The sequence below is a fragment of the Gekko japonicus genome, unplaced genomic scaffold, assembly GCF_001447785.1.
Source record: "Gekko japonicus isolate JY-2015 unplaced genomic scaffold, Gekko_japonicus_V1.1 scaffold3218, whole genome shotgun sequence".
Lineage (NCBI taxonomy): Eukaryota > Metazoa > Chordata > Lepidosauria > Squamata > Gekkonidae > Gekko > Gekko japonicus.
Genome location: NW_015177110.1, coordinates 118,089 through 128,348, shown reverse-complemented (window position 1 = coordinate 128,348; position 10,260 = coordinate 118,089).

The window sequence follows — 10,260 nt, the reverse complement described above, 5'->3', positions numbered from 1 at the left end:
TCCAATGCAATTTCAGTTTGCATTAAATGAAATTACACAGTTGTAAGACTCAGCCTTGCACAAAGTCATGTTGTAATTGAAATGACTTCTGTTGGATTTAATTGCATATAAGATTTCACCTTGAAAGTTATTTTTCAGGAACAAATGAAGAGGGTCCATTGAACAAGGGTTACAGTGCTAATGCATAGTCAGTAGTAGTTTATTGTGGTCAAAGACCATAATACAGCAAATACAGTTAATATAGCAGCAATCAGAACAATAGTAAAATAACTTATGTTATGTGACAATATATGTTAAAATGTTAAAACATTAAAAATATTTACAAATTCCATTACCAATCAATTTAACCACTTAGTTATGATCCCTCGACTCTCTCCTAATAAGGTAGGCTAACCAACCAAATTTAGCCACCATACGAGTTATATCCCCAATGAATAGTTTCTATTTGCTTTTTAAAACAATGCTTTATTGGTTTTTAACCCAGAAATTCCATCAACCGCCATGTGTTTGTTTCTTTTAAAATATCCATATGCTCCCATATTGAGCAAATCTTGGGGAACAAGGCAGGCCTGATCTTGGCAAGCAGTCCAAATAGAAATGTTTTCACTGTCCCTGTCACTTCCCTGTGTATCCTATCCTGCTCTCTTTTAAACTCTTTTTACATGTTATTCCTACATTCCGAATGATGTCATTATCCCCACCCCAAAAATGTACATTAATGCAGTAATACAAATATTGTGTAGTGGGTTGCCGCATGGCAGGACGACAGACAACAACGTGGTGCATAGCACGCTTTATTAGGTACACAACAAGAACGAAGAACAAACGGCCGGCAGGCCAACTATATACACAACCAGGGGACCACCCCTTGGTCCCATTGGCGGGTTTGAATCTCCCGCCACGGTCCCATTGGTTCCCCCAGTGGAGGGACTAGGATCCTAGTCCCTATTGTTGTTCTGCGCTGAAGCTCAGGCGTGTGCGCTGACCTCCGGTGGCGGTCAGCGGACACCGCAACAAAGAAAGAAGAAAAAAACGAGATTGAAGAGGAAGAAGGAAGAAGAGGCAGGAGAAAGAGTTCAGTCTACACCAGCTAGTTTTATTATTTATTTATTTTTTCGATTCATATATCGTCCCAACCCTACAAAGAAAGGTTCAGAGCAGTCCACAACAGTATAAAAAGGAAATAATAAATATAATTAAAACAGTAAAATTATAATTAAAAACATGTTATAGTTAAAACATTAATATGCAAAGTATAAAAGACAAACAATTCACAACTGATAGCCATGGATCCAGCATTAAACACCCGAAAATACACTTAACTGGGAAAGGCCTGACGGAAAAGCTCTGCCTTACAGGCCCTGTGGAACCTGGGGGGGGGGGGGTCCCGCAGGGCCTGGATTGTTAGCCAAACTGCCTTATTTTATTAATAAGCTTGGGGAAATTATGACTATTAAATGGCAATAGACATAAAATATAGGATCATAACCTGTGTATATGGGAGTCAGAATTCCCAGAGCCCTTGAATAGACGCAGAGACTGTGTAGCTAAAATAGTGATTTCTTTACTAAAGGTTCTTCAAGCCTACAAATAATAATCAAACATTCACACATGCAACACAGAGCTAGGAATATAGAGTTGAAAGGATAGAGACATTTGCACTGGTGGGGTAATACTTTACCTGTCCGACAAAACGCTTGGATCATGGAGTGAAAAATAAAAACTCAATAAGGGGGAAGGGATCATGAGTTGACCAGCAACAGGAATGGACTGATTCCAAACAGGCCTAGATTTGGAACCATATAAGGTAGGGTGGGGTTAGGCGAGGAAGAGGCAAAAGGCAAGAGAGTGAGCTCGGGGAGGGCTCTCCTTAAACACCTAAAATGTGACCTGAGGCAAAAAGGCCCACGTGGTCACCTGGTCCCCAGGAAGTACTAGAAAACTTAATCTCTGGATTGGGCATAAAGGGATTAATAGCTGGGCACCTCTGGGGAAAGGGGATGAGATGAAAGAGAGAAGGAAAAGAACCAACCACATTGCAGGGGCAGTGCTTTGGATTAACGATCAGATGCTTAACAGCTGCGTTATCTTGATGGGAGACAGGAGGACTGGATCGCTGCTATTGTCTGTCGTTGGGCACATCCTTTTGTCTTAGGCTGGCTCAGGGGGGAGAGGAATGTGTGATGTTCCAAGTGAAGTTAACACACATAGGTGGTGGGGGGGAATGCTGTGTGATGTAGAAGAGATTCCCTCATGGCTTCTGTTCAGGAACATCAGTCCTTTATCAGAGCATGGCTTCTTTTTCTGATCTGTTGCTGTTTCTGTATGCATGGAGGTCAGGGATGCTGGTCTGCATCATGGTGCTTGGTGTGGATGCAGGAGTTCAGGGGCAGAAGGCTTCTGTAGTAACGGGTCCACATCTGGCTTGGCCTATCTCCTCGGCTCAAGGCTCCCCTTGTACACTCTATAGTCCAGCATAGGGCACTTCTCTCGGGAACGCAGCTCTGTCCATTGCCCTCGCACACCCTCTTCCCAGTTCAACAAGGCAGTCCTATTACAGAGTCTTTAATATGCCATCTAAGGTGGCTGCATGGCAACAGGGTCTCATCGGAGAGGGCATTCCACCAGGACAGGGCTATGATTGGAAAAACCCTCACCCTGGTAGACACCAAATGTGCATCCTGAGGGCCCAGTACCACAAGCAGGCTGCGAGGTGACAACCGCCACTGAGGGGGCTTGTAAATGAGAGGCAGTCCCTCAGATGTGGGACTTTTGACCTTTAAAGGTCAAAAACAGCATCTTGAATTTAACCTGGAAACCGATAGGCAGCCAATGCAGCTGCTTTAAGACTGGCTGTCTATGTGAAGGCCAAGATGTTCAGGTCAGAAGCCTGGCAGCTGCGTTTTGGACAACCTGAAGTCTCCAAAGTGTCATCAAGGGCCACCCTGCATAGAACGAATTCGTCTGTTCTGGAGATCACTGTGGTGTGAATCCCTTTGGCCAGGTACAGCCGAGACAGGTAGGGGGCCAGCTGATGGGCCTGACATAGATAGAAAAGAGCCTGTCTCACAACTGTGGATACCTGCTTGTCAAAGGTAAGAGAGGTATCCAGCAAGAACCCCCAGACTCTTCAGAGTCCACTAATGAGAGCTGGACTCCATCCAAAGCTGGAAGCTGAAATCCCCCCATAGGCCCAGCCTTACCCAGACACATGACTTCAGTCTTGGAAGGACTAAGTTTCGACCAGCTCTGCCTCAATCATCCAACTATGGCATCCAGGCATTGGGTCAGAAAACAGAGGAACTTTCCTTGGTGTTTACCCAACAGGAGGAAGAGCTAGGGATCATCAGCATACTGGTGAAGGTCAGCCCCAAACCTCCTGACAAGCTTCACTAGAGGACTCGTGTAGATGTTAAACAACATCAGGGACAGGAGGACTGATACCTGGGGTACCCCACGGAGCTGCACAGAAGACCCCCTCAAAAGACCCCCCTCTGATTGTGTCCCTAGAGAAATGAGACAAATCAACATAAGAAGAAGAAAAGAAGAGATTGGATTTATACCCCGCCCTTCACTTGGAGTCTCAGAGCGGCTTACAAACTCCTTTCCCTTCCCCTCCCCACCACAGACACCCTGTGAGGTGGGTGGGGCTGAGAGAACACTGACACAAACTGCTCTTTCAGGAACCAGAGCTTGTGACTGACCCAAGGTCATAAGGCAGTGCCATGAATCCCAAAGGAGACCAAAGAGTGGACCAAAAGTGAGTGATCCACCATGTCAAATGCTGCAAGAAGGTCTAACAAGATCAGGAGTGCTGAACCCCCTCAATCCAACTGCAGCCAGAGGTCATCCAGAAGAGCTACAAGGGCTGTCTCTAGTCCTTCACGGTACCTTCTCTTTTTATTTTATAATGCGTATAGCTTTTGAGTTAAACACCAAAGGCCAAACACTCAACTGATCCCTTTCCAGAACCAAACAACTTAAACCCAGCCTTAAGAAATCTAGTGACTACAACTGACATCCCAAGGGGAGCAGAAACTGAGGGCTTTTCCGCATTCTCATATTCCTCGCTTGTCAGCTCCTATTTCTTCAGGGTTTCTTTTCCCGGTTTTGCATGTGTTTTTGTTGCTCTAGTGGTCAATTCGATATTACATTGGTTTGTGTCTGTCACAAGAACCAGCAGTTTAAACTTGCAGGGAGATATGTCGGACATAAACCGGTGTAATATCAAATTGACTAGAGGGAGTAAAACATATGTGGAAGGGGGGGGGGACCCTGAAGAAACTGGAACTTACAAGTGAGGGAAATGATAATGCAGAAAAGCAATGAGATTGCTACAGGTCATCTGAACTTCTGGTTGCTTCTTCCAGCTTATCTCTATGAGTGTGCAGCAAATTTTATATAGTATGGTCCTGAGTAAGTCAAAGGTGACCACCGGGCCATTGGAGAGAACCAAAGGTGGATCCCTGACTGAGATCCAATTCATGATCCATGATTTATTGCTGAGATCCAAAGCCTTCTATAAAACCCAAATGCTATAAAACCTAAAAACGTGATGAAGGCAGGCAGATAGAAACATCCATGCGGTGTGCTAAGCCATAGCAAGGGTGCATTTCCAAATAACTTCAACAGTTGAATTCAAACTTCTCATCCCCGCCGTTTCCATATAAACATTCCAGTTTCGATTTTGCTTCTTCCTTGCATCAAGTGAACTCATGTTATCTTCGTGTGTGTGTGTGTGTGTGTGGTATTCTGTTTCCTCTCACTGGATTTCCCCTGTATAATGGTATGCATTTTTCAGTGTTATTTGTGCATCCGTAAATATGCATCATATATAATATGTATACCTATAAATCATGTACGCTGTATGTATAAAAAGGCTGTATTAATTTCCTTCTAAAAACAGTGCAATGGTTGTACACGGTGCAAATGAATGTACAAAACTGGCAGCAAATAAAAACAAAACAGGGAAGACGTGCTCACCCCTAGTAATTACCGAAATGTCATTTGGTATGGAAGCCACTAGGTGCAGTGCTACTCAGTTGCTGTCCTATCTTCCAGTGCCTAATGAGCCATCTTTCAATATGAGGCAACAACATCTGCACATCTACACCCTTTAATCCTACAAAGACCTGCAGATTTAGCATTCTAAGCCTGGAAAATACTCTTCCCAAATTTCTGAGAAAGTCCTTTTGTCAGGGTTCATGGGTGGATTTTCTCACTCTTCTGATTTCTGTAAAGCCTATTAAACACAAGACAAAGTCATTTTGAACTCCTATGGAAACAGCAGTTTGTGAGAAAGAGAAGTCACCATCTTTTGTGTCTAAACAGAGGAACCTACTTATGGGGCATTTATGGCTGTGAAAGCAGGGATAGCTTGAAAGAAGGGTCACTTATGCAAACACTTTGTAAACCTCTTTTTGAATGTCTCCTTTGAACTATCAAACCCAAACAACCATTAGGATTTTTGAAAGTTTTTGAAGGATGCTTTTGAAAACTGCAGTCAGTGTCAGGTTGAGCAAGAAGGTGTTTGCCCATCAAAAGCAGGTGATGTCCCATCAGAAGTATTTCCTGCTACTCCACACATTGGTCTGGAAAAGTAGCACTGTTTCACAGGCTGAAAGGCCAATGGAAAGTTTGTGTATATGGAGGTCAAGGCCTAGTAGATGGTGCATTTCTCTTTCTGTGTGACATATTAGTTAGATTTAGAAGACTTCCCATGTGTATTTGTCATCTCAAGTATGCATCTCAAGAATTCCATAATCTAATTAATTAATTAATTAATTAATTAATATCCAGCATTTCTCCTGGTTTCTCCATGACTGCCCATGGCAATCAGAATGCTTGCATTATATTCCCATGGGAGGATTCTTTCGATATCAGCTAGCCATAGAGTTCAGATCCCAAACCATCTGCATCTATGGTTCTCTTTTCAAAGTACTGGCTTCTGCAAAACTTCCTTTACAAAGTTTGCAATTACTTAATTGATAAGCCCTCCAGACCACTACCAAATTCTTTTTTTAGAAAAAAAAGTTTACACCATTTGATACAATTAACATTTGCAACTATCAACACTAACAAATACTCTTTCCAGCACAGCACCAGCAAGGAATGTGGCTAGTGATCATCTGTCCTTTGCCTGAACTGTACAATATGTGTTCATTGCTTACATGGCATGAGAAATAACTTACATGTATTCTGGTAGATGGGTAAATTTGACTGTACCTTAACTCCTCTCCTAGAAAGGGGTTTCTGACCCAGATCAATAGCGGAATTTGAATTAAACTTTTTAAAAAGACTGCATGAGGCTTTCAAATTTTAAAAATGCCTCTCTCTTCCCTCCCACCCCCCCGAACTTAAAATCCAGCAAGTAGAAGACGGTGAAGATAGGTGGATGACTGCAACCTTCCAGACAGTAGACTTGGAGCCAGTCCAATCGCTGCCTGATGAGGGACAGTGGCGAAATAAACCCCTGCTGTCCCAATTATGATCAGCCACCCCTTTCCTTCCCCCCAAATGGATTATTCCAGGCATGATGGAGTGAGCTCCCGTCTCTAGTTCCAGCTCTCTACTCCCACCAGGCATGTGGTCTAATAACACAAGGAGATATGATGAAAGAGGTCCACACACTCTAACACTTTGAACTCAAGGGAGAACATAACAGTATGCCAAATATTCCCCAGAAGGGGGTAGACCTTATAAAAATGATTTATGACTCGAAACAGCATTTTTGTAGAATCTGGAATTCACCAGCACAGGGGATAGCTTTTCTGAATGCTGCAGCCAAGGACTCCATAAAATGTATACCTATGTAACACTTACCTACTTCAGCAGTAGCTGAAGACCTGCCCTGTTGTAGTTAATGAGGGAATGGACAGAGAGGCTTCCTCAAATGAGTCAACTAAGATTTCTGTGCAAAGCTACCTGGATTGCCTTCAAATGAACAGCAAATGCAGTTATCTCCCCTTCAGGAGTTTGAGCACAAGTAGATACATCAGGCCTGACAGAGTGCAGTATCTGCAAAAGTCCACATTTCTGCCCATTGCTGGGCCCATTGCTGACCTAAGACAGTTGATCGAGGAAATGGGAGTTTGCCCATGAGTTCTTGTGACATCACTTCCTGATTGGAGGAGACATAGAAGGGAGACAGTGGAACATTGTTCCCTCATGCATTCACTGCATTCACTTTCCATGAGTGGAAGACTGTGAAATCTCAGAGGCCTCTGCCTTGATTTTTCTTTTCTATGGGGGGGGGGAGAATTGGATTTATACCCCGCCCTTCCCTCAGCATCTCAGAGCGGCTTACAATCTTCTTCCCTTCCTCTCCCCACAACAGACACCCTGTGAGGTAGGTGGGGCTGAGAGAGCTCTGAGAGAACTGCTCTTGAAAGAACAGCTCTGAAGTCACCCAGCTGGCTGCTGGCAAAAGGAGAATAATAAAAAGTAGACCACACACACACTTAGGCTCAGGGGCCGTTTCGTAGAAAAAGAGATAGGGGAACTCATTAGCATAACTCGTTAGCATATGCCACACCCCCTGACATCACCAGAAGTGTGTCATAAGGCCACACCCCCTGACATCACCGGAAGTGTGTCATGAGGCCACACACACAACCCCCAACAGTCCCGCCGGAAGCAGGGGGCGGGGCTTCGCCCCCGTACCTCACCCGGGGGAACTGCGATCCCCCGCAATCCCCCCCGAAATGACCTCTGCTTAGGCTACACAACAGAAATCACCATATAGGTATAAAATAACCTGGAATGAGCCAGGATTGAGTCCCCGCTCTACCGTGAGAGCTCGCTAGGTGACCCTGGGCCAGTCAGTCTCTCACAGGAGCCTTACTTGCTTCATAGGCTGGTTGATGTGAGGATAAAATGGAAGTGGAGGGAATAATGTTGTAAGCCACTTTGGGATCCCACTGGGAGGAAACCTGGGTATAAATATCTAAATAATGAAGTTAGCAACCAAGGGAATAAGTAATAGATACTTAAGCATATGCCCGTTTGTGGTTTTCTTTTGGTTCCATATGTTGCGATTTTGAACCATTTTGACCTTCCTTTTCGGTTGCTAGGGTTCCTGATATTTCTTCCGTACCACTATACACCGTGTTTGTGCTGCGGATGCAAAATATAGCATTAAAATTGCATAAACTTCATGGGAAACATCAGAGTAAAGCAGGGCAAGACAGATTCAATGCACACAAAGAGGGAGGCGGACCAAAATGGAAATCTTCAGGTCAAGACACTGGAATTGTGAAATCCAGTAGTACCCACAGAACTACAAATACCAAGGACCGGATCATCTCTGTATTTGGGAGAGAAGACAGCTTCAGGATCTGAGATCACTTGACTGTTTTGATTGTGCATAAAAGCATTGCAAACGGGGACACTTCCAAAATGCACAAACCCACCCAATCCTGCGTACGTCAGGGAAGTGCCCTTTTAGACAAAATGGGAGCGTGCATTAGGGTTGCCAGCTCTGGGCTGGGAAATACCTGAAGATTTGGGGGGTTGAGCCTGCGGAGGGCAGGGTATGGGGAGGGAGAGACTTCAATGGGCTATAATGCCATAGATTCCACCTTCCAAAAGGGCCGCTTTCTCCAGGTGAACTGATCTCTCTCACCTGAAGATCAGTTGTAATCCCAGGAGATCTCCAGCCACCACCTGGAGGTTGGCAGCCCTAGCATGCATGCAGAGTGATCTGTCCCCTGATCTTCTCCCCACCTTACCTCACTGCGCCCCCCAAGACAAGCTCCCGTAACACATGCCAGTTGGGGTGGAAAAAAAATGCTGAAAGAAACTGGTGTGTGGTAAGGCAAGAATTTAGAGAGGGCAGAGTTTAGTTCTTGTCCCTGGGCTGTGTCTTTTTAAAAGACTGTCCAGTATTTTAGTGGTAGAAAGTGCTATCAAGTCGCAAGTGACTTATGGTAAACCCTCATGGGGTCTGTCGAGGCAAAAGAAGTAGCTTGCCATGGCCTGCCTCTGCAGAGCGACCCCAGAATTGGTGGGTGGGCACCCATCCAAGTACTAACCAGGGCCGACCCTGCTTAGCTTCTGAGATCTGATGAGATCCCAGGCTAGCCTGGCCCACCCAGGTCAGGGCACTCACTGTTTAGCCTTTCCAAGAAAAAGGCCTGCTATGTGCCCAGTGAACAAGTGAGAATTTTAGTTGCCTAAAGAACTGGGATGCCAGTTTGGCGTAGTGGTTAAGTGCACGGACTCTAATCTGTGAAAACCGGGTTCGATTCCCCACTCCTCCACTCACACCTGCTGGGCAATCCATAGTTCTGGCACAGCTGTCCTTGAAAAAGAGCAGTTTCTTCTGTCAGAGCTCTCTGAACCCCGCCTACCTCACAGGCTGTCTGTTGTGGGGAAGGGAAGGGAAAGGAGTTCGTAAGCCGCTCTGAGACTCCTTTGGGTAGTGAAGGGCGGGGTATAAATCCAATCTCTTCTTCTTCTTCTTCTTCTTCTTCTTCTTCTTCTTCTTCTTCTTCTTCTATGTCTGAAACTTGGGGAGGGACTGGGAGGTGGACTTGGGAAGGGGTACAGTCCTTGAAAATTTCATTCCAATTGATGAGGGGGAGTTTTGCCTGGAATGCATTTCTCATTGAAATAGATAGAACTAATAACTGGATAGGTTTTCTGATAGGATTAGTTTTTATTCCAATAGTAACAAAACTGACTCAAGTTTCTGTTTAATGAGCAAAAAGCTAAGCAATGCATTTTGAAAGGACCTCAGAGGTTTTTAAAACTGAAATACAATGCTACTTACCAATGATTCTATATAATTCAGAGAAAATGATGTTCTGGATTTCTTAAACATGCAACTGAGGGGGTGGGGTCTTGGCTCAGTGGCAGAGCATCTGCTCGACATGCAGAAGGTCCCAAATTCAATCTCTGGGATCTCCAGTTAAAAGTTCTGGCACCTGGTGATTCGAAAGACCTCTGCTTTACACCCTGAAAAGCTGCTGTCCGTCTGACTTTGATGGATTGATGGTCTGATTCAGTATAAGGCAGCTTCAGGTGTGTTCATGTGTGAGGCTTTCTCACCTGGAAATTAGTTTTGATGTTTCTTCAAAGTTAAGCTGCAGTTGTTTCTTACTACAGAGACAACAGTAAATTCTCCCTTGGGTATCTTGATAACTACATACCTGTTGTGATTTCCAGTATCCGAAGTTTAAAAATAACTACTTTTTCCTTTTGGCATTTTGCTGTTGTTGTTCTGAGGAGTTTGCCATGTGCAGTGTGGCCTGAATTTTC